The sequence below is a fragment of the Pteropus alecto genome, unplaced genomic scaffold (genome assembly GCF_000325575.1).
Source record: "Pteropus alecto unplaced genomic scaffold, ASM32557v1 scaffold86, whole genome shotgun sequence".
Taxonomy (NCBI): Eukaryota; Metazoa; Chordata; class Mammalia; order Chiroptera; family Pteropodidae; genus Pteropus; species Pteropus alecto.
The window spans coordinates 9508221-9532271 of record NW_006442109.1 but is presented as its reverse complement, the minus strand read 5'-3'; the positions used below and the strand labels follow the sequence as shown (position 1 = coordinate 9532271).

At 46.9% G+C, this 24051-nt stretch overlaps 1 protein-coding gene across 1 annotated transcript in view; it reads right to left on the bottom strand.

Moving 5' to 3' along the window:
- The window catches only part of MEGF11 (multiple EGF like domains 11), a 325200-nt gene that overhangs the window by 183155 nt on the left and 117994 nt on the right, over positions 1 to 24051 (bottom strand). The gene's annotated exons all lie outside the window — the stretch shown is intronic.

Genomic DNA, 24051 nt, shown 5'->3' with positions numbered 1-24051 from the left:
GAAACAACCTAAGTGTTCATCAGCAGATGAACGAATAAAGAAAATGTGGTATACAGAGATGCCCCTTGACTTACGATGGGGCTACATCCCGATAAATCCATCATAAAATGAAAACATAGTAAGTCGAAAACCATAACCTACCAAACATCATAGCTCAGCCTAGCCTACCTAAAATGTATTCAAAACACAATATTCAAAAAAAAAACCAAAAACAAAAAACACTCGCAACACAGTATACTATAGACTATCAATTGTGTACCCTCATGATCACATGGCTGACTGGAAGCTGTGGCTCACTTCTACAGTCCAAGATCATAAGAGAGTACCTTACTACACATCACTAGCCTGGGATAAAAATCAAAATTCGAAATTCAAAGTACAGTTTCTATTTAATGTGCATTGCCTTCATACCATCATAAAGTCGAAAAACCATAAGTCAAACCATTATTAAGTTGGGGACTATCTGTATATACAATAGAATACTATTCAGCCACATGAAGAAGGAAATCCTGCCATTTGCCACAACATGGATGGACCTTGAGGGCATTATGCTAATTGAAATAAGTCACACAGAGAAAGGCAAATACTTTATAATCTCACTTGTATGTGCAATCTAAAAAATAAAAAAAGAATCAAACTTCTAGAAAAAGAGAGCAGATATGTGGTTATGGAAGAAGCTGGTCAAAAGATACAAACGTCCAGTTATAAGATAAATGAGTACTAGGGATGTGATATACAACATGACGTCTGTCGTTAACACTGCTGTGTGGTATATTTGAAAGCTGAGACAGTAAATCCTACAATTTCTCATCACAAGGAAAAATTGTTTTTCTTTTTTCTTTTTGTATCTATATGAGATGAGGGATGTTAACTTATTGGTAATCATTTTAAAATATATGTAAGTCAAGTCACCCTGTACTCCTTAAACTTATACAGTACGGTATGTCAATTATATCTCAATAAAACGGAAAGAAAAAGTATAGAGAAAGAATGCATAAACATATTTCCTTATATATTCATAAAGTATATCTGGAAAGATGCACGAAATCTAGCAACATTGGTTTCCTCAGGAAGGGGAAACTGGGGGAAATGCTTTTTCTATTTCTTTATAACTGTTATATATTAAACCAAGGGAACATGTTAACTGTGCAGAAAATAAATACCACTAAAACTACAAAAAATAAGGCACACACTGCCCAAGGCCTCTCTTAACATACAGAAGAATCCACTGCGAGAGGAAACACATTAGTGTCAAACTTATTAATCCCATGCTAGAGTAACTGTTATCACAGTGGGGCCCTACGGGAACAAGGCTCAGGACTGATAAGTTGTGAGGAACATTTATTTGAGTCATGGAGCCAAAACTTAGCCACTGCCAGAAGGTCCGTTCTGCTGCTGAGTTAGGGCCAGAGGAGTCTCCCCTGGCCCAGGCCAACCCAGGCCAACAGCAGGTCCCCAGGGTCACCGCAGGGCCTGGGAGAGGGGTGAGGCCGGCAGAGAAAGAGCGGAGGCTGCATCAAGTTGCCGCTGGTCTCAGCACACCTCAAGGCCCCATAAAACACAACCACACAGATTCTCTGAGGTGACGTTTACTCCTGTATCACTCTGAGAGGAATATTGGTTTTTTGTTGTTTTGTTTTGTTTTGTTTTTTCAAAATAAGACCCTTGTTCTCCCTCATTCCAACTGTCATCAATGTAATCTTGTAAGATGGCCCCCTTCTTTTGTCCCCTCCTTTCTCCCTGCCTCCTTCCTATGTTTTTTCCCTTCTCTCCCTCACCTCTCATTTACTCCCTCACTTTCCTTTTCTCCACTTTGTCTTCATTAATTAATTAATTCACAGCCCTGCTCGAAGCATCTCCTCAGGCCCAGGCTCATTAGGCACAAGCTTCCTTCTTCCTTCCATCTCAGTGCTGCTAGTTTTCCAGGGGATGGGCTGGGACAGAAGGAGGGAGGAGGAGGAATGGGAGCAGAGGCTGCAGCATGCGCCAGGCTGGTTCTGTCATTTTGGGCCCCAGGAGAGCCAGAAGGGAAGGGAGCTAATGAGACCCCAGATTGGTCAGCATTAACTGTTGAGAGGACGCTGCATTCCAGCCAGGCCAGCAGTGTGATGACACGTGATCACCTTCTTTGGGTCCCTGAACCCCTTCCTCTCTGCACTCCACAGTGCAGCAAACATTCTCTTGGAATGTCAGAGGATCCTTCCTCTCTTGCTGCCCATCCACCTTCCCACCCTTCCTTCAAGGCCCAGCCCATGCCCCTGCTCTTGATACATCCTGCCGGGAACCCCAGCTGGCAGGGAGGTGGCACACTCTACTTTGTATCACAGTTCTGGTGACACCTGGCTTCTAACTATCTCAAACCCCTTAAAAGGTGGACCTTTATCTGTGTCCTGCTCTGTCCCGCAATCCTGACCTGCCACCTAGCATAATATTTACAAAGGGAAGAAATTTGTTAGGTATTTGCAGAAATGAAGGAAGCAAAGGATGGAAGAAAAAGAGGGAGGGAAGGAGGAATTGAAGAAAGACAAAACCGACTGCTGCCTCTGAATTTTCCAAGCCCATAATAGTTACTATTCATCTGGCACTTTATAATTTCTAAAGCATATTCATGTTTGTCATTCATTTGCTTTCCCAATATTCCCAAAAGGTAGGCAAGACAGGTCATTAGACCCACTTCACAGATGGGGACAATGAGGCTCAAAGACTTGAAGGCACTTGCTCAAGTTCACCCACACCTGAGCTGGCGGAGAATTAAGATCTCTTGGTCCCACACCTCTGGCACTTGACATGGCCTCTCTCATTACCTGCAGCATTCTCTTGGCCGGCCTCCTAGGGCAGCTGGCATGATTAATTATTGCCTCACAAGTCGGGGCTCATCTTACCGGCTGGTCTATCAGATACTGGAGGGCAGAGACCCCTGTCTGATGCTGCTTCTGCTGCATAGACAAAGCCCAGAGCCTGGCATTACACAGTGGCCAGGGGGACACTTGCTGGTCTGAGGACCATCACACAGACCTTGCTATAAGGCCCAGGCCGGGAGCTGTGCTGGGATGGGGATCCAAAACCTGTATCTCACAAGGGACCAACTGGCCGGGAGAGAGGCCAGAGCACTGCTGCCTCCTCTGGTGCCTGAGGACATGTGCTTCCAGAAACCAGAAAGCCTAAAACGGCAGGACACTTTTTTTCCCCTGGGGGCAGAAAAGTATAGAAAGTGACAAGTAATTTAGCCTTTAAACACAAATAACATTTCTTCTATCTTCTGTCCCAGAGCACCTACAGGGGGCACAAAAGTCATGCTCTTGACAAAATATTTTACCAAAATAACAAGAAACAAGATCAGACCCAGAGTGTGGCGTGTGGGTTGCCATGGAGTCCAAAAAGGCTTTGGAAGGCAGCAGTCAGGGCTACAGCCTGCCTGCTTCTGTGGCTCCCTACACACCTACTTGCAAACACAGCCCCAGGGCCCTGTTCTACCTTCCTCCTGGCCCAGACTAAGGCCTCTAGGAAGGCAAGATCACCCAATCCAAAGTCATGAGACAGGGCTGTGTGACCTTGGATGAAGGCTTTTCAGAGCCCTAATTTTTTCATCTGGAAAATGAGGATGATGATACATTCCTTACCATGATAGAACAACAGATAAGATAACAAGATAGGATACAGGTAGGATAACAAATACTTTCCAGAAAATACAAGGTGTGGTAGGACTGGCTAGTGGTTAGATTGTCAGCCCTAAAGCTGGCGTTTCTGTGTTCAGATTTTGACTCCATCACTTACTAGCTAAATGACTATTTAGTAGGGCAACTCAACTGCCAGCTGCCTTGTTTCCCCACATGCCTATAAGAACAACAGCTGGCAGGTACTTTAGGTAAAGGTGGCCTTGGCGAAGGGAAGGGGGTGGAAGAGAACATGAGGGCAGGTCTTAATTACCAGAATCACCTTATAGCATCTAGCACTTTACAGTTTGCAAAGGCCCTTATTTCCCATGATCTCTCTTGCTTTTCTGCTCCTCTCCCTACTTGTAGTTCACAGCCAGGATTATTTGTCAGGTAGAGATAGATGAGGACCCCAAGCAGCTCACAGGAGGCAGTTCACACAAGTTAATAGCAGAGTCATAGCGAGAACTCAGTCCCTCCTTTAGCTGGGCACAGAGGTACCAGAATACCCTGGAAAAGTCATACTAGAAAGGGAGTCAGAAGCCAATGGGACAGCACCCCACAGCATGAGTCTTGTTCCCAAAAAGGGAAGAGTTGAGCCCTGGAGCGAGAGTGTGCAGAGCAGCCACCACTCTCCAGCCCAAATGGCCTGGCAGCCTGAGGGCAGAGCACACCCTCGAGCTCTCTCCAGACTCTTACCTGCATTGGCTCCAGTCCAGCTGGTGATGCCAAGGCCAGAGGTTCTATACTCTTGAGAGCCTCATGGAATCTGGCCCCATCTACCTCCTCTTTCCCATCCCCTGCCACGTCCCCTGCCGTACCCCCGCAGCCCTCTGTTCTCTACTATCTTCTAGTTTCTTAGATGCATAAAGCTCAGTCCTACCTCTGAATCTTTACCCAGGCAGTTCCCCTGCCAGGAGCTCCCTCCCCACCCCCAGGTTTCACTATTCATCCTTCAGTTCTCAGCTCCAAATCCTTTCCCGATTTTCCTATTCTCCCATCGGTAATGCTTCTCATCACCCCATGTCCTTTTCCTTCATGGTCCCCATCGAAAATGTCATTCTTAATTTGGGGAATGATTATTGAAAGCTTCTCACTAGGCTATTAGCTTCATTGGGTAGACACTCCATTTCTTTTGTTCACCCCTGAACATCTACCCACTGGCCCCAGCACTGAGCACAATAAGTACTCAAAACGTGCTGCCTACAAAAAGTAAATGAATGCATTTTTTAGCCTTTTGAACAGGCACACAGTAAATGTTCGTTAAAGGGATGACCCTCTTTCTGAAAAAGTACAATAATTACTGTCATACTGTCATAAGGACACTACCAAAATGCACACGATTTTTTCCTGCCCCCTCCATGAGATTGGATGTAAATAACACCTTGCATTTGTGTGTAACAAAGTAAAAATCCAATTCATGTTGGATCCTACACCCTGTGAGTAGGTAGGCAAATGCTGCTATCCTCAGGATGGTACCCAGGAAGACTAAGTGACCTTTCCTGCTTCACATAGGGGTTAACGGAAGTATGGAGAGCAAAGCAGGGCTGTCACCTCTTCCCTGATCCAGCCAGTCCTGCAGCCCTTCCTTTATTTAAGAGAAGGGTAGAGAAGTCTGGGAATGATGCCGTGCTGGGCTATGAGCTCCCGAGTGAAAGACCATGTCTATTTTATAAATTCCTGTCTCTCCATCACCTAGTCCAGAGCCTGGCGCATAAGAGGTGCTTGAAAATTGCTAAATCAACAAATGATACTTTGCCTGGAAAAGAAAATGGGGGAAGGAACAGGTAAAGCACAGTTTATTAAACATCTAAAAAACTGTTATGTGATAAAGAGAGACTTGTTATGGGATATCTTTGTCTCACTGAGAGCAGTCCAAGCCAACCTGGGCTCCCTTATGAAAGGGTGAGTTCCCTATCAACTAAAGTAATCAAACTAAGCCTGAACAACTGTCTCTGTGGCTCCATTTACATATCCATACACACATCAAAAGTGTGTAAATGATGGCCCAGGGGCCGAGATAGAGATTAGTATTCAGAGAGGTTACGTCCAGGGTCCATGGCCTGCAAGGTCTCACCTAACCCTGGGAATGCGTGATTCCCTGATTTGGGTATAGAGAAGGATCAGGAGCTAGCCCCATGTCTCCAGATCCACAGGCCCACCACCTCCACTGTACTTGATGCCAAGAGTTCTAGGTCTCACAATTCAGCTCTGAGCCTTAGCTACTCCATTTCATTTCACTTTTGGCCCTTGCTCTCCCAATGACATCGCTGAAGATCAGAAAACTCCAACTCTAAGTGTGTGAGTTCCGTGATGCCCCATGTCCCTCGGTCCATCCTCCCCTCCTTCCACCACCTGAGAGCAATCTAACACATATCTCCAAAAGTCTGGCCTGCGGTGCTGGGGCAGCTACCTAAAAAGCCATCTCCCAAAGGGTCCTGCTTCCTCCAGCACATAAGAGCCCTCATGTGGGGAGAACAGAGGTGCAGCTGGAAGGAGGCTTCAGCTGGACCCAAAGAAGAGGGAAGCAGCTAAAGAACTGGGTGCCAGCTCCCGGCTGCCTCTGAAAGTCATTTGATGCAATCGTCCTCTCTGGTCCTCCCTTCTCAGTGGATATAACAAGAGAATGGCCTCGCTGAAGGAAAAGGGAAATTCATGAAGGAGAAGGAAATTCATGAAGGAGAAGGAAGTGGAGGTGGCAGAAGTGGGAAGCCAAGCAGGAAAGAAGTTCTCATTTCCAAGCTCACTGATCAGTGGCCTTTGCCAAGGCAGCATCAACACCAAAGGCCCATTGGACTTGGATCTGTTCGCCCATTCCCAGGTTTTGCTGACTCTGGGGCAGGAGAACCAAAAGAAAGTGCTCCCGAAGGCTGGAATCAGCCCTTTTGCTGCTGTAGATTAATGGGCAAGGCCGCCAGCCTCCTTTGGGAAAGGAGATTTTGACTTCTCCAAGGTCCCTCCTGGCAGACACTAAAATAGTAAAGAAACCCTTCTAACTGCCTGTTGGCCCCATGGAGACATTCAGACCCAAACCCTGCCTTGTAGGCCTTCAGGGCAACCTCCCTGAGGGGGTCAAGCAAGGAGAACAGGTTGACAATGATGTAATCACCCAAGAGTAGGTAAAACAGCAGGACACTCAGTGCTTGTCCCAGGCTTCTGGGGAACCTTGTTCTTCTGGCTGGGTGGTGGGGGTTGCTTAATGCTGTGTGCCACCCCACAAGCTAGGGTATGAGGGAGCCACAGGCCATGCTCTCTTCCTGCTGGGATGCCCTGGCAGTGGACTTGGGCCAACTCACTTAGATCGACTGTTATGTCCGGATTGTGGAGACTCAAGTTAAGGTACCCTCCTAACAAGATACATGGGGTGGTGAGGAGGTGGGGCAGAGTTGGCTTCAGATCAAGTTTTTAAGGGGAGAGGGCACTGCTATCTCCTCCCAGGTCTCCCCTCAGCTGTCACTTATATCAACCTTTCTCCATCCTGGGGAACATGGAGATTAACGTGTTACTTCCTCAGGTAACAGACTCACAGTCTAGCAGGAACCTTCTGGAAACCAGGCAATCACCCAGGGAAATTTCTTTAACATGAAAATCCCTGGCCTGTTTTCCTAGGAAGCATGCCCTCAGCAAACGGCACGTTGGCAGATCTGCCTCTGTCCAGGTCTGCATTCCCAGGAAAGAGCCTTGCCTTCGGAGTCAAACAGACCTAAGTTTGAAAATCTCTCTGCTAGTTCCTAGCCTAAGCACCTCTCTGCTTCTGCAGCATCTGTGAACTGAGAATACTACCACCCACCACAAAACCCTGCCAGAAGATGGAGGGGGTGCACCACCATGGTGCTGGCACACCACAGACCCCATCACATCATTCTCCTTCTGCTCACCAGGATGTGCAGCACGTGCAGAGGCAAAGAGCTAGCATTTGGAATGAGAATGCACTGGAATATGTTCATCATTCCGACCAGCTGGAGAGCTAAGAACAGAGAAGGGCCACTTGGGGGGGAAGAATATTAAGGATTCCAGCCAATCAGAAGTCCCTCATCACCTTTAATTCTCCCAGAGGGAGCCTGTCCAGGATGAGTTATCTTCCGTGGGAAGGAAAAGCAGCCCTGGCCCTTTTAACCTAACACGGATCATAGAGCAGAGAAAATATAACAGCCTCAAACCACTAAGCACTCTTCAACTAGATTTTCCCAGCCCTGTCAAAGAGGTAAGCGGAGGCCATGGTTAAATGAATGATATGTATGTTTTCTGGAGGAAGTGGAAAGCCCGTCTGCATAGTGGAGGTGGTAGGGATCCCGGAGGAGCTGACAGGGCATCAGCCCACAGGACCTCAGAGGCTGGCTCTGGCCAGGGCAGCCTGGCAAGGAGGTGGCTGCTGAGTCATGGTTTCTGGGGATGGATAGCCATGCAATGGGCCAGGGCACACAGGGCACAGGGACATTCTATCTTGCTCCATCATCCACCCCTTGACTGCTGTGTTGGTGGCTTGCCAAAACATATGCATGAAAATTGCAAGTCTCGTAATTCCCCCAGATGGTGGAAACTCTCGAACTGTTCCTTCTCGAGAGACAGCTGTTCCACCACTGGGCCATATGGCTCCCCTTACCCTGCACCCTGCTCTGAGAAATGAAGCACTTCCACAGGCAGCTTCTCAGATCTTAAAACCGTCTTTTGTTCTTAGCAGGTAATTAAGACCTCCAGCGGAGGTGTCCGTGCTGTTCCACGCATGGTTTGTACACATGTCAGAGTGATGTTTTCAAGCTCCAGCAAGTTAAATACAGGTGGGCAAAGCATGCTAGCTTTGCCTTCTACTCAAAAGAAGTGTCTGCCATCAGAGAGAGAGAGAGACTACCCAGAAGTCAGCTCATCATTCCTCTGGGCAGGGCAAGCCCTCACCCCACCCAGGAATTCCAGGCTGGAAGTGACCTTCAGAACCTGTACTGTCTGCCTTTGACAGAGGCTCGTTTCAGCACAGACAGATGGAGACAGATAAACCTTACACCTTTCACCATTTGACTTGTACAGTTATTAACAAAGACCTTTAAGATTAGCTCGTGATTTAGGTATGTGCTGACCTCCTCAGTGGAAATTAAAGAGCACCAGAGGGCAGAGACACTCTCTGTCACCGGCAAGCAGTGTCCTGACCTCTCTTTGGGGGACCCCTCTGTAGGGTTCTGAATCATTGTTTCCCTCTAGGACATCACAGGCTGAACTCCAGGGCCCTGATGATGCAGATGTAGACTGTCTTCACTCTCTTGGTGGAAATGCAGTCTATGCGCCCTCCTGGGCCAAGCAAAGCCCTGAGTGATAGTGCCTCGCCATTTACCAAGCTGATCTCCTGCACGCTCAAAGGCTCCAATTCATTTCTGTGACATATACTCTGAGCTCATTAATATTTATTTGCCATTCCTTTCTGACAGTTTTGAACATTTTCTTTAGGAAGTCAGGGTCGGGGGAACTGTGTACCCTACATCCCAACCCTTGGTTCCTTCCATTCCTTTTGCTTTTGACCTAGCGAGGAAGTTCTCTATGTGTTACCCTGCCATACTTGATAACAAGAGCTGACAATTAAGTGCTTACTGTGTGCCAGGCACTGTTCCAGACATTTTACATGAATTTATTCATCTAATCCTCACAAGCCTCAGTGGAAGGCACTATTATCATCCCCATTACACAGATGAGGAAAGTGAGGCACAGAGAGAATAAATCGCAAGGTTTCCCAGGCCAGGCTTCATCCCAGCAGGAAATAGGAACTAGAATGGGAACTGAGCAGGACAAATGGTCATGTTGAGGTATAAGGTGACCACACACAGCAATGGTCTGATAGGTAGCTGATATCCTATCAGCTAAATACTACCTACTCTCAACCTCCAGAAATACCAGGCATACAAGCTTCTGAAGGTGATCTTGTAGCAGCTGAGCCTATGGGTCACTGGCTGTAACAGAATGATCATGAGCACAGAACTCACACCACACACCTGGGTTTGACTTATAGCTGTATTGCTTCTTTGCTGTGTGACCTTGAGTAAGTTATGTAACCATTCTGGGACTCCCATTTCTCATCTACTAAATGAGCATGTTAATAGTACCTATTTCACAGGGTTGTTGTGAGGATTAAATGAGTTAATACAGAAATGAATCCTAGCATATAATTTGCGCTATGTAAGTGTTAGCTATGATGAGGATAAAGATGAAGGGGGCACAGTGCGGGGAAGAAGAGAAGAAAGAGAAGATTGTTATTTCTATTGCCAGATGGGCTAGGTGAGGATCAGCAGGGGCTGGTGATTACAAAGCCCTGTCACACTGTCTTGTAGGACAGGGTTGACACACTTATTTTTGTTGACAAGGAAAGAGAAACTCCAAGAGGAGAGGAATGCATCTAAGTCACTCACTCAGCTAGTCAAAGTGCAAAGTAGGGCCCTTTTACCTCACTGAGCCTGAGCACTGATGACAAGGAGACCCTAGCCCGGGGTGGGGCCCCATTCTTTTAAACTTAAGTTTCCAGTAGACTTCTCAGCTCTGGCTTCCTCCATTATCAATACACTGGAAACCTGGCTCTGCCACTTACTAGCTGTCTGAGTCTCAGTTTTACCATTGAAAAGAGAGAAACAGTTCCTGGAAAGCCATCTTGAGGATAAAATGAAATAATATATGTGAAGATCTGACAATAAAAACGTGAGTCCCTCTCTTCGTGAAGGCGAGTACCCTCCAGAGGAGGTTGCTATATAAAATGTGTTCCAAATGGCCTTCCTGTGCCCAAAGCTCCTCTGCTGTGTCTGGGGTCCTCATCAGCTCCTCCCTTCCCCGCCACACCATGGCCAAGGAGTCAAGTCTTTAGGAAAAACTTCAAAGGCATGTGCCAGCCCCTTTGGGGTCACAGGCCAGGAAGAAGTTGTCCTGCCCTTGGGAAGTTGAACCTCTCATCCACCACCTTGAAAGAAACCAAACAGCATTTCCAAAGATCTGCTTCATGATTCTTTGCCAATCGCATGGCATCTATCTGGTTCTTCCTCCAGTTCCTTTCATTAAGAACCGCAATTGCCTGTTTTAGTTTTAAACCATGCCACTGGTCTCATGTTAACTTTGCCCATTGACTTCAAAACGAGAAAACCTCTGTACCACAGTCACCATCACTAGAACTCCTATTTCATGGAAATGCAGAGTTAATAGGTCTTCTGGCATTACAAATGAGGTCGAGGGAAAGGTAGGGTCCTGCACCCGATCACACAGCGAGATGATAGCCGACCGGGTGATGAGAATTCCTTCTCTGAAAGCTATGTCAGGGCTCACATCTGACAGCACAACAGTGGCCTTAAGCACCAAGAGGGTGGCTCCTTGTTTGAGGCAGAACCCAAGTCCTCTCAACCAGGGTACAGTGACCTCCTTCTCAGAGCCAGAAGTCAGTGTGGGGGTGGACTCTCAGACAACAAATGTTGCTTAGTGCCCCGGGATGTGGAGCCCCTCCAACCAAAACCATCCCATAAGGCACCAGATGGCACTGGACTGGGGCGGAAGACCTCAGCTAGATTCAAATCCAGCAACCCACAGAAGTAGCCCCCAACCTGGGTCTTGCCTCTGGGGTTTCCATGCAGAGAGGCAATTAAAAAGGAGGGTGTGATCTGATTAGAAAAAGACAAGGGCGGCTGTGGCCACGAAGCCACAGTTCGTCCTGGGGCTTGTGCCTGCCCCATGGACACAAGTGGGAGTCCAGAAGAGGGAAGAGAAAAGCAAGAGGAAGAGAGGCAGACAGAAGAGGAAAGGCAGCCCCTGCTCAGTCTCCTTCTGCAAGGCCTGGTCCTGCCCTTCTTGCCTTTCCAGAATCAAATCGTCTGGTAGTGCTTTATGTAAGTCCATTGTACAAAAACAAGATTAAAAAGGACAGCTTGAACAAAGCATCAGTCTCCCTAACAAAGGCCCCTCCACTTAATAAATTAGGAGCTCTTTCCACCTGACACACTTTTAAAGGGAAATCTTCAATTACCATGTGTTGGAGGGGCCAGCCAACAAAAGGTCTGTCTGGTGATTTTATTCTCAAAGCCCAGAGAGCAGGCATTAAAATGGTTTTACGCAATAGAGATACAAATCTAGTCCATATAATTCTGAGAATCCTTTATAGAAGACTGAAGGGCGTTTGAACCCTGCGGCTATTTCAAAGAGATTTTCTGCAGCTTATGCACTTACCTTGCCAAAAGCTTAGCTGAGCAAACAGAGTCCTCTAAATCACACTCACTGCTGATTTACTATCAGGCCTCCACAGTTTGTTGGTGGATGGAACCTTTCGGATAAATAGAGGCCAAGTCCTTGGTCCCTCCACCTGGCCACACCAAAGGGATGGGGTCTGCCTGATTTAGGACTTTTCCTTTCCTTCCTCTAGGTTCGACCCAGGGTAAAGATGGCCAGAGGGGTAGTTCTCTGGCCAGGGGCGGGAGGAGGCCTCCCTGGCTTCTGCCCTTGGTTCCAGGTATACCTCCAACCCGGAACAAGATTGATGGTGTCATTCAGCTCCCTCTTCCCACCCCATGCAGAGCAAAGATCTGATTCTGGTTCCCTTGGTGACAATTGGGCACCACCAGCTGCTTGAAAAGGAGAAGTGGGAAAGGATAGGGAAAGTGACTCTCAGGAGACCCGAGGGAGATGTGAAAACACAAACTCCAAACACACAGTATGCAGATATGCACCTGGTACACAGGTTATGGGGGCCCTTTTCATAGGCGGACATGCAACATATACATACAGCGAGTTTACACATACAGCGAGCGTGCAATGTGCACACACAACACATAATAGGGGTATTCTTTGCACACAAGGAAACCTAGCACTCATGAATACACTTGTTCATATATAATAATAAAAGCTGACACATAGCACTTACTATGTGCTGGTTTACATACACTCACTTATTTAATCCTCACAACAACCCCACAAGAAAGGTACTAATGCTACCCCATTTTCCATTGAGTAAACTGAGGCACAGAGAAGCTAAATAATTTGCCCACGGTCACACAGGACAATTACAGCAGTCTGTGCTCTTGACCTTTACATTGTCTGGTACAACATACAGCATAGACATGGGTTGGAAGCAGCATCCACACACACATACACACAGCCAGACGCTCAGGTTGGGACTCTCCTTCCTCAGAGGTTCAAATATAACAAATCTCCAGGGCAGACGAGACTCAGATGCTCCAGTTCAGGCCAAGACTTAGACTGAGAAGAAGGGCACTGTTAAATGTTAAAACTAAATACTACTATTCTGGTTGGTGGGTGGTTACCACTCCTGCCCCTACACCTGCCCCTAGCACCTACAGGGTTAACCCCTAGCTCGAGAGGCCTCCAGGGTCCTATTCCATTCTAACCTACTGCTAGGAGTGCCATACCTATAGTAGTTAAATATTTTCATTCTTAGCCCAGGTACAGATAAGGTGGAGACAGTGGGATGTGTACCTGCAACAAGGTGGGGGGACCTGGAACTCAGGCCCTCCATGAGTCTTGGCCAATGCCCAACCAACATGGTATGAGGAGTGTCCAGCTCAAGCCAGGCCCCATCCACTTGATGGGAAGCTGATCAGAGTTCTTCAAAGACAAGAGCACTGAAGTGGCCATTGGGAGGCAGAGGAGGCTCTGTCATCGCTTTCCCCCCTCACTGAAGCCACGCAGCTTCTCTTAGTCAAAGAGCAAGCATTAGAGGAGACTTGGGGACTAGAGTGTCCATTATCTGAAAAACCCCATTAATAATCACTTTTTGAAACCTCTCTGCTACAAAGGCCAAGAGCCAGGAGGGAAGAAGGAGCTAAAAAAATCAAGAGGCTTTGCATGAGGAATTTCACTACCTTGGCTCGGCTCCAGCTCACAGGGCTGGCCTTTTGGGTTCTGAGACAGGGGGCTCAGTCCCTGCAGAGCCCCATAGATGAATCCCCACAGGTGTGACATGGAGTGCAGGACTCTGGGAAGGGTTCTGGGAACCTGAGGGAGTTGGGGGAGTGGGGACAAGGGTCCTATTTGAGTCAGGCCACCTTCCACTCTGAGTCAGGTAGCCTTCCCAGAGACTACTCCTTTGGGTGTCCTTTGAGGCTCCCCAGGAAAATCCAGTCCACATATCCTTCCAGTTGACCTGGCTGCACAAAGCAGATGTCTCTGCTGGGCCCCGTGTTGGGCACTAGAAATATAGAGTGCCCCGTAGTCTGGGCCCTCAATTAGCCTACTGTTCAGGGAGAGAGAATGAGTTGACAATTGTAAGGACAGTCAGGGTGGAAGGGACTCAGATCAGGTGGGAGGTGTTGGGCTTCCCAGAGACCATGCAGCTTTGCTCTGAGTCTCCAAGAGCCATTAGGCAGAAATTGGAGAGAACGAGACCAGGATTCTCAGAAGCAGGGGCAGCCTGTACGAAGTCATGGAGAGTGTGAAGAATTCAGGTGCCTGGGTGGGTCAAGAGGATCTACAGACTGCAGTGGGACCCGGGGAAGTGAAATACAAAAGGATGAGTCACAGCACAGGGGAACCAGGGTACAGTATTCGGAGTGAGCAGCAGTGGGAGGTGTGGAGGAAGAGTCAAAAAATATGGAGGTGGGGGACAAGGCAAATTGGAACAAACTGGTGGTATCTCAGTATTTTCTGAGTCCCTTCTCTTTGCCTGGCACATTGTGAGACACTGTAGATCATATGATATGTTTTTTAAAGGGTGCGCCTGGACTTAGGAGCATATAGTTCATTTATTTGTTTACTCATTCATTTGTCATTTATTGAACACCTCCTGTATGCCAGATACTGTCTTTGGAATAGAAGTGTCAGCTAGAACAAATCGAAGTTCCTTGTTCCACTTGGGGAATTTAGACAGAAAATTTTATGTATATCTATCTATCTATCTATCTATATATACACACACATATGTATATATGTATATATATACATGTGTGCATATATATGTATATATATACATATATACACATACATGCATACACACACACATATATATATTCTATGGCTCTATGTCAGGTAGTAATAGTGCTAATTTAAAAAAAAACAAACAAACAGAATAAGGGGGTACACAAAGAAGTCAGGGAGGGAACTGCTATTTGGAAGAGACTGAGAAATGAGGGGGAGTGAACCACATGGATATCTGGGGGAAGTAAGCAGAGGAAACAGCACACAAGGTTTCCTGTGTGCTGAGGTGGGAATGTGAGGCGTATGCAGAAAGAGCAAGGAGGCCAATGGGAGAGGGAGCGAGTGGTGGAGATGGGTCACAGAGTTAGCTGAGGCCAGGCCACGTGGGGCTTTCGGCACAGTCAGAACATCAGAGAAGCATCAAATATCCGACAGGGACCAGAAATCAGAAATGGCATTCCATAGATGTTGAAATTCAAAAGATGGAAAGTGGAGGGTCTTTGGGAAGTTTCCATAAAGAAATGGGGAGTTAGGCTGGGGATAGGTCAGCACCTTCACAGGCTTTACCTGGCCTAGGACACCCAGGAAGGGACTTGCATAATGCCTGACTACTCTGACACTAATAAAGGCTTCTCCTCAGAGTCTGCTCAGTCCGGATAGCAGAGGTTTAATTACAGCTGCAGCTGGTAATTAAGAAGCAGCACTAAGATGTTTCCTCGTCTGTGTCAGCACCCGGGACCCTGCTGGCATTCGCTGCAGGTGGGGCAAAGGCCTAGCAGGGAAGTTTTAGGCTAGGCCAGCAATTGCAGCCAGCCAGGAGACCCCAGGTCTCCTCTCCCGCCATGACCAATGTGCCTGAGCACAGACGTCTGCAGCTCACCTGTCTCTGCAAACACCTCCTAATTTGTTTCTCACCCCTTTGACAGTCCTCCATGCTGCTGCTCCCAGAGCAACAGCTCCCTGACACCACCAGGAGCATGTCACTGGTTGCTGGAACACTTCAATGATCTCATGACGTTGTCCAGGCTCTTTAGTGTGGTGATGAGGGCCCAGCCCCACCCCAGCCCCTTCTACCCCGACTTTCTCCTTCACTCTTCCCATGCTCCAGCCTCAGTGGCTTGCTGGCAGTGTCCTGATCCTGTCTGCTCTTTCCCACATCTCCTCTATGCTCAGGCTGTCCCCTCTGCCAGAGAATGCCCTCCCTCACAAAAATAATACAAACAGCAGTGACTAACAGTTACCAAGTTCTTACTATGTGCCACGCTCTGTACCAAACGCTTTCTACGTGGTAACTCATGACAGCCCAAAAAGGTGGCTACTCAATACAGCCTCATCGAATTTTACAAAAGAAAAAAGCCAAGGTAGAAAGAGGTGAAATAATGTGCTCAGGGTCACACGGCGAAGGAGGGGCCTTCACACCCATGCTGTCTTAACCACTGCGTCTCCTGGCAAGTTCCTACTCACCGTTCAGAATCGAAACTAACTTTCAAGGAGTCATCTTTACTTCCCCTGCCCTTCAGTACCCCAGACAGAGTTAGTGGTTCTCCCTGAGGTGTCTCGGTATTTGGGGTATGAGTCTATTTTATTTATTTATTCTTCTACTCAACAATTGTTCAGCACTAAGTGCCAGGCACTGTGCCTGGCCCTGAGAATTACCCATGTAGAATACATGATTCCTCTGCTTCAGGAACTCACTTTTGAAAGGACTCAATGGACAGGCAAGGCATCGACACAACCAGTGGGACAGAGTGGCAGAGGGGCCCACAGGCTGTGGGTGCAGAATGCGTGGAACCACTGCCACGTGGTTCCCAAACAGGTGGTGCTCGAGTGTGAAACGAGGAATCTGAAATAGGACTACCAGGGGTGGTGTCCAGAGAACCCACTCGACCTTAGAGAGGTCTGGATCGTGAATTCACTCATTCAAGAATTATTTATTGAGGGCCTAAAAAGGACTAACAAGTAGATAAGAACAAATCTTTGGTAGTTGTATTTTGCAATGTAAATGAATTCCTTGGCACCAAGGTTAAGCATCAGTATTTTATGAGTTTGGTCAATGTGAATCAACTGGAACTCAGCTATTCTGGGCATCCTAAATAATGTCCTGAGCACATGAGACTGGGGACCAGATCCTGGTGACTACACCAACTTTAGCCACTCAGTAAGAACCTGTTGGGCAGCTAGACAGCCATTCTTTCCCCAACACCAGCCTGGTGACATCTTCTGTTTCCTTGCCTACTTATTTAAAGTGTGCTTATCATACTATGCTGGAATTTTTTTTAAGTTTTTTTTTTTTTTTTTAACACATTTTTCCCACTAGACCAAGTACTTCTAATTCATCTATCCCCAAGACTCAGCAGTGCCTTTGAGGCATTGTTATCTAATAAATATTGATGAAAGGATGGTCAGATGGAAGGATAGATGTTGTTCTAGGCAGCAAAGCTCAGCACCAGGTGTTGGTGACTCAAGGGATAGCATCAGCACTATTTTTGGTGATGGCAGCAGGCAAGATTCCCTGGGGGAGCCCCTGAGATAGGATCCAAGCTCTGCATGCACTCACACGGACACAGCAATCCCCCAATTGCTACCTTGATCCTGGCACCTGTTGGGACCCATCTTAGCAAAATTTTTAAATAAAATCAGTTTATCTTCAGTCCCTTCCTATCTCTACAAAACCCTTCACCTGCCCTCTTGTCTGAACCTACCTCTCTCTTCTGGCCACAGGTTTCCCCCTGCCAAGAGAACACACAATGTAGGAGGGGAAAGCACAGGGCTGGAGGTTGCTGAGCTCTCAATTCCAGGTGGACGAGTCACTTAGCCTCCCAGCTTCTGTGCCCTCCACTGTACAAAGACAGGAATAGTAACACCACTTCAGTCTGAAAGTGCTGGCTAAACCGCCAGACGTTACACTGTTGTTTTGTTATTGGAAGTTAGCAATCAGTCCAAGAAAACACCGAATTAAATGTCACAGGGTGTAGTTATGAAGCCCCCCACTCCACCACTTACTAGAGGGGCAGTTCCAGTGACATAGCAGAAAGTGCTAAGGTAGGCCCCTCCTGCTACAGAAATGCCTCCAAAATATAACTAAAATATTTTAAAACTATATAGCTGAGCTCTAATGAAAGGTAAATCCTTAAGTGGGTTCCTAGGAGTTACAGAAGGTCAGCTGCTACAGCAAAAGTGGCCCAGGGAGCATCAGACCTGGCTAGTAGCCTGAGGTTTAACACCCACGCAGGGGCAGACTTGGCCAAGGGAGCTGCTAGCTCCATGAAGAGGAAACTTGAAAATGCTGCCCACCAGCCTAGGAGAAAAAACAAGGGATTCTGGATGAGGAAAAAACTCTCCCACGAGAAACAAAAAACCAGGAATGGGGGATGGAGAATGACTGCTTACTGGGCATGGGGTCTCCTTCAGGGGTGATGAAAATGTTTTAGAACTAGATAGAGGTGACAGTTGCACAACACTGTCAATGTACTAAATGCCACTGAACTGTACACTTCAAAATGTTTAATATTATGTAATGTGAATTTCACATCAACTTTTTTTTAAAGGAAAAAAAACCTAAGCCTTTATCACACACAGCATGGAATCCCAAACCAAGTTAGCAATGCGGGCTGATTGTGAGCAAGTGAAAACTATTAGTGCGCCTAGTAAGAAAATGCAAAACTAGTGTGCATGTAGGGCTCTTCTACAACCCTAGTCTTAGGGGAAGGGGCAAAAGTTTAAGAGTTCACAGCAAAAAAAAAAAAGCCTTTATAAGGAAATAATCCACCATAAGGGAGAATCGGCAGTCCCTATAAACAGAAAAATTGATACTCTAGGAACATGAGCTAACAAAATTATATAGCTCGAGACAGAACTCTCTGAAAGAGACTATAAAATAAATCTGTTTAAAATAATTAGACCGATAAAAGAAGGATTAGAATTCCTAATGAAATAGGATACTACAGAAAAAAAAACACATGCAGATCTGAAAAAGAACCAATAGAGCTCTTAGAAACAAAACATGAAACATGTCATCACTGAAATTAAGACCTCAACAGACAGGTTAATTAGCAGAACTAAAGGATTTGAAAAATGGATCTGAAGAAACTGTCCAAGACGCAGCATGGAGAGATAAAGCATGGACAGATAAGGAGATGAAAAACGAAGGCCTAAGCGAGGTAGAGGATAGAGTGAGAGTCTAACATTTTGGAGCTCTATCAGGAGAGAACCGAGAGGATAAAGGAAAGGAGATATTTGAAGAGAGATGGCTGAGAATTTTCCAGAACTGATTAAGGACATGAATCCTTAGCTTGAGGAAGACATATACCTCTGAGAAGCAACTGGTATAAATAAAAATAACTCCACATGCAGACGCATCCTAGGGAAACTGCAGAGCACTGCAATGACAAAGTCCAGAACACAATGGAAAAACATTCTCAAACTGCTGAAAGAAAATGACCGAAAACCTAGAATTTCATAGGCAGCTAAACCATCATTCAAGAGAAGGGCAAAATAAAGGCATTTTCAGACAAGCATAAGAGTTGATCACTCATAGACTCTCCTGGAAAGAACTAAAGTGACCCTTCAAGAAGGATGAAGCCAAATCGAGAAGGAAGAAGTAAGGACTGAGAAGAGATGAGAAGGAAAGAAATCAGTAAGCATGTAAATAAATTTAAATAATAATTGACAGTATAATATAACCGCAATAATAAAACAGGGTGACCTAAATCCCAAAAAATGGAGTGAGGTGTTTACTGGAGTTAAATCGTATCCATCCTCAAGTTCCCTCAGTGAGGCCAGTCTCCCAGATCTTCAGCCGCTGGCTCCCCCTTGGCCACCCCTCTGCAGACTGACTCCACTGGGAGGGAGCAGTCCTTCTTGAGGGCCAGCCTGACTAGGTGCCCAAGTACGCTGATCACCCCCAACCTGGCACCGAGGCCAAAGCCCAGCCAGTCCCCTCAGCTACGTACCTGGAGCTTCTGGCTAATTTTCCATTCCACACTGCAGGAGGTATGTGCTGGCATTTCACACAGCCACCGAAAGGGACTTTCACTTGGACATTTAGGGGAGTTACATCCCCATGGAGAAAACTCTGACAAAGGGGAACAGGAGACAGGAGGATTGGGAAGGCAAGTTCTCCTCTTTATTGGCTACTCTGAGGCCTGCTCGCAGCTTGCTGCTCATTAGGACAAGCTCAGAATACTAAGGGGCACCTGTTAAGCAAACTACTAGGCACTTTGCAATTATTCAATTTACTCTGTTAGTACAGCAACCTTATCATAATGAAGACCAATGGTTTTCAAAGTGTGGTTCCCAGTCCAGAAGCATGAGCATCACCTGGGTACTTGTTAGAAATGCAAATTCTCCATTCCTACCCAAAATCTTCTAAATAGAGACTCTGAGGCTGAGCCCCAGAAGTAGGTGTTGTAACAAGTCTTCCCAGTGATTCTGATATTAGGTTATCAGGCATTCAGTAAAACACTGTGGATTGTGATTACTGTGGCATCTGTACGTCACTTGTGACAAGCATTAATACTGTTCACTAAATACTCTGGCCTTCTGCCTTCAAGACCTGCCAAAGCCCTCTTCTTTCTTCCATGGCAACCGGCAATGTTGCAGAGAGTTGCTGCTCCATCAGCCTGGATCCTGGGGTGAGAGCGACAAGGAGCAGGCCCCACCTAGCCCGCAATGGACATGCAATATGAACAAGAAATAAAACATTGTTTTAAGCCACTGGGATTTGAGCGTTGTTTGTTACTGCAGCATAACTTAGTCCATCCTGTCTGATAAGGCTAATATTTGCAAAGAACAGAGCTTACCAAAATGCCTCAAACTCCACAACATGACTTAAAATGAGCTCTGTCGGCAAGAGGTAAAGATGCCAACTGCCCTATCTCATAAGAAAAGAGAAAGAAAAAAGAAAATGTGCTTGTGCCCAGTGATCCTCAGGAAATATCTGATGCCTGGGCAACCAACTGGGGACCAGGACTCAGCTGTAGCTGTAGATAATGGGAGGGGGTGGGTAGCTCTAGTACAGATGGTTCTAGAAGGAATGCTAAGAGCTCTGGGTTGAGTATTGGCTTTTCTGGAGCAGAGCAAATGGTGCAAAGAGAAGAAAAATAGTGCCACTTGCATCTGTATCAAGGTTTATGTTTTCCAGGACCCTCTTACTCACTGTTTCACCTTTCCTCCTTCCATGCACAGAGGTGAGCCATCCTATGTCATGGTGTGACCAGAGAGGCAAAGGGATTTGCCCAAGATTACACAGCTAGTTAGTGGCAGAGACAGCCAGCACTTTTACGCCCAGGCCAGTGTCCTTCTACCATGTGCCTAGAAATAAGGCTCCAAGAATGTGGCTTTGGAGGGAGATCAATGTTCTCCCTCTTCCCAGAACATGCGTGATGTCTTGTGAGGGGTCCTACAGACTCTTAACACCACATGGGTTCCCATCAGGCTCTGGTGAACTTGAAGTTTCTCTGGCCTCCGAGGGGTGGAGAGGGAGGAGTAGAGGGGCAGGAGTGGCAGGGCTTTGGCTCCTGAATGCTCCCAGGTTTACTAACTTCTCATCTGGCATCAGCACCCTGAGCATGATCCTTCACCCCCTCACTATCATTTCTCCCTCTTGCAAGTTCCCTGATCCTAGATCTCGATTCTCTCACAGACAGGAGACAAAGCCCATGGCGGGCTAGCTGGTTCCCATTCCCTGTTTTACCATCACGATAGGCAGGAACAAGAGAGCGCTGATAATGGCTGACACCCACTTGTTGGTTTGAACTGTGTCCTCCTCAAATTCATATGTGGAAGTCCTAACTAACCCCTTATACTGCAGGACGAGACCTTATTGGGAGATAGTTAAACTGCAGTCATTAGGCTGAGCCCTAATCTAACATGACTGGTATTTTAATAAAAAGACTAACACCCATACAGGGAGAATGCCATGTGAAGAAGGGAATTACACTGCTACAAGCTAAAGAACTACCAGAAGCTAGGAGAGAGGTCTGGAACAGACCCGCTGTCACAACGTTCAGAAGGAACCAACCCTGCCGATACTTCGATCTCAGACTTCTAGCCTCCAGAACTGTGAGACAGTAAATTCTTGCTATTTAAGCCACCCAGGCTGTTGTGCTTTGTAAGGTCAGCCCTAGGAAATTAATAACTGCCTCACCCAGCCAGCCTCTCGCCTCCTCTTCTCCTAGCCCAGATCTGCTAACCGTGGTCAGACCAGCCGCCTTGCTCCCCACCATGCTCAAGCCCAGCTCCATGTCTTTGCTGACAGGGATCCTTCTCTAACCCAACTCCAAAGATGCTCTTCCATCCAGCTCAAACCCCCACAAAGCCTCCTAAGGGATCACGGCACTCTCTTCTGCCTGAGCTTATCTGGTCTCTGTCTAGTGTTTATCACGTTTCTCTTTGAGCTGTTATCTAATGATTTCTTGTGTGTTCTAGACGTGCCATCCCAAGAATGTAGGTTCCACCAGGATAGGAGCTATTTCTGACACTTCTCCTCTATCCGGCAGCACAGCATTGTGGGTGGGCCATCATAGGCGTTTAATAACTACTGGGTCGAAATACCCTTCCAAGGTGTCCCCCTTCATTCATCTGTCTGTAGCTGATTTCTCTTTAACACTCAGTAGATAGGTGTGGCTAAAAAGACAGCCTCTCCTCTTTATCCCATCTTACTTTATAATGATGACCGTCAAGGCATACGTAACACTCTGATGCATGTATTTGTGTACCAGACCGACCACCTCCTTCCACAAGGCTGCAAGCTCCTTCAAGCAGCAACCACCTCTCATTTGTATCTATATCCCTCACATTTGCATAATAGGAAGCAACGAGTATAAGTTGGATGGATAAACATGAGCATATGGTAGAAACTACTCATCATGGGTCCAAAGACTGAGTAAGGGTTTCAAATGATCCATGAACCCATTGAAATTGTGAGCAAAGTGCTGAGTGTATGTGTAAGTTTATATATGTAGCATGTGTTTCTCCAGGGAGAGGGTCCATGGATCTCTGAGAAATTAAAATAAGAGCCAAGACTGAATGAGTGTTATGACCCAAAGCCATGGAGGAGGGAGATGACATTTATTGAGCCCCTACCTGGTGCCTGGTGATGTAAGTATTACTGTCCCCATTTTACATGAGTGGAAGCTGAGGTTCAGAGAGGTGACATCTTGCCTAGTCCAAGTGATTCAGAGCAGACTCTGGAGCCAGACAGCCTGGGTATAAACCCCAGTTCTACCGCTTTCTAGCTGAGTTACAGAGCGATTAAGTAACTTGACCAAGATCACACAGCTAGAAAGTTGGGAGAAATAAGGGTTCCTACCACAGAGGACTGTTGTGAGGAGCTGATTAGTTGTACGTGAAGTGACCGGGATGGTACCTGGCATGGGGCGTGGACTCTGCAGATGCTGATGAAGAGAAAGAAGCTGGGATTTTTCTTCTGATGAGGATAAAGAGGAAGAATTTGAGAGAGCAGAGATTTGACTCGGGCCTGTGTGCCTACTGCCCCTCCGTGTCATCACTACCAGCACCGATTATGCCACAATGCTCCATCTTGCTGCTGAAACTCTCCTGTCTGCTCCTAGGAAAAGCCTTCAGTCCTGAAAGTGGCTTTTCAAGATTGGCTTCCTAGGGTGGACTTGCCTGTGGCCACCAGCTCAGCAGACAGTGCCTGGCAGTTACATAAGTAATAGGTGGGAGGTTAGGAGCTGCCTTCCCAGTCAGCAAGACTGAGCCTGAGCCTGTGCCTGTGCAATCAGGACACTTAGTGCTTCTGCCCTGCTCTTCATTTCCAAGAGTTTGACCAACATCCACTAATGGAAATTGGAAAGGGAAGTTGCTCATCCATTCCTGGAGCCCCGTGCTGACATCCGAATTCCCTTTATAATTTCCCTGAGTCCATCACTGTGCTCTCATGTCCATCCTGCTTGGGCTCTATGACTTCCACATCCCACCACCGGCCTGACTCTTGTTTCATTCTAGGCAGACAGAGCAGCAGCAGTGAAGCCTTGGTCCTGACCTCACTTCTATACCCAGGTCCCCATAATGACCGCATCCCAGGTGAGGCACTGACCAAGGCTTTGTCCCAGCCCAGTCCTCTGCCCTACTTTTTGAGAAAGAGCTTTTTGAGTTTGCCGTGTATTTTTCCTACAAAACCATCAGTATTGACCCCATTTGCTGGAGCATTTTTCATTCATTCCTATAATACAATTAGAATCGAGTTTCTCTGGCATTAGGGGAAATGTAACAACAGTACGGGGAAAACTGTCATTTCATTCCTAACATCAACACGCCCACTCTGCCCAAATTCTCTCTCTGGTGCTAGCTCGCTCTACCCACCCAGATGGCAAGGAGAATACTAACAAGGAAAATCACTCTTTAAATCTGCCTCCAAATGCAGAGGCAGAAGCTGTGGGGGTGGATTCTCCTCTTGGTCATTAAACAGGGGGCTCCCAGCTTCTCTGACACTCTCCTTCAGTTTGAGGGAATCTTCTAATGCCCACTGGAGAGCCCCAGACTGGCCCATTCTACT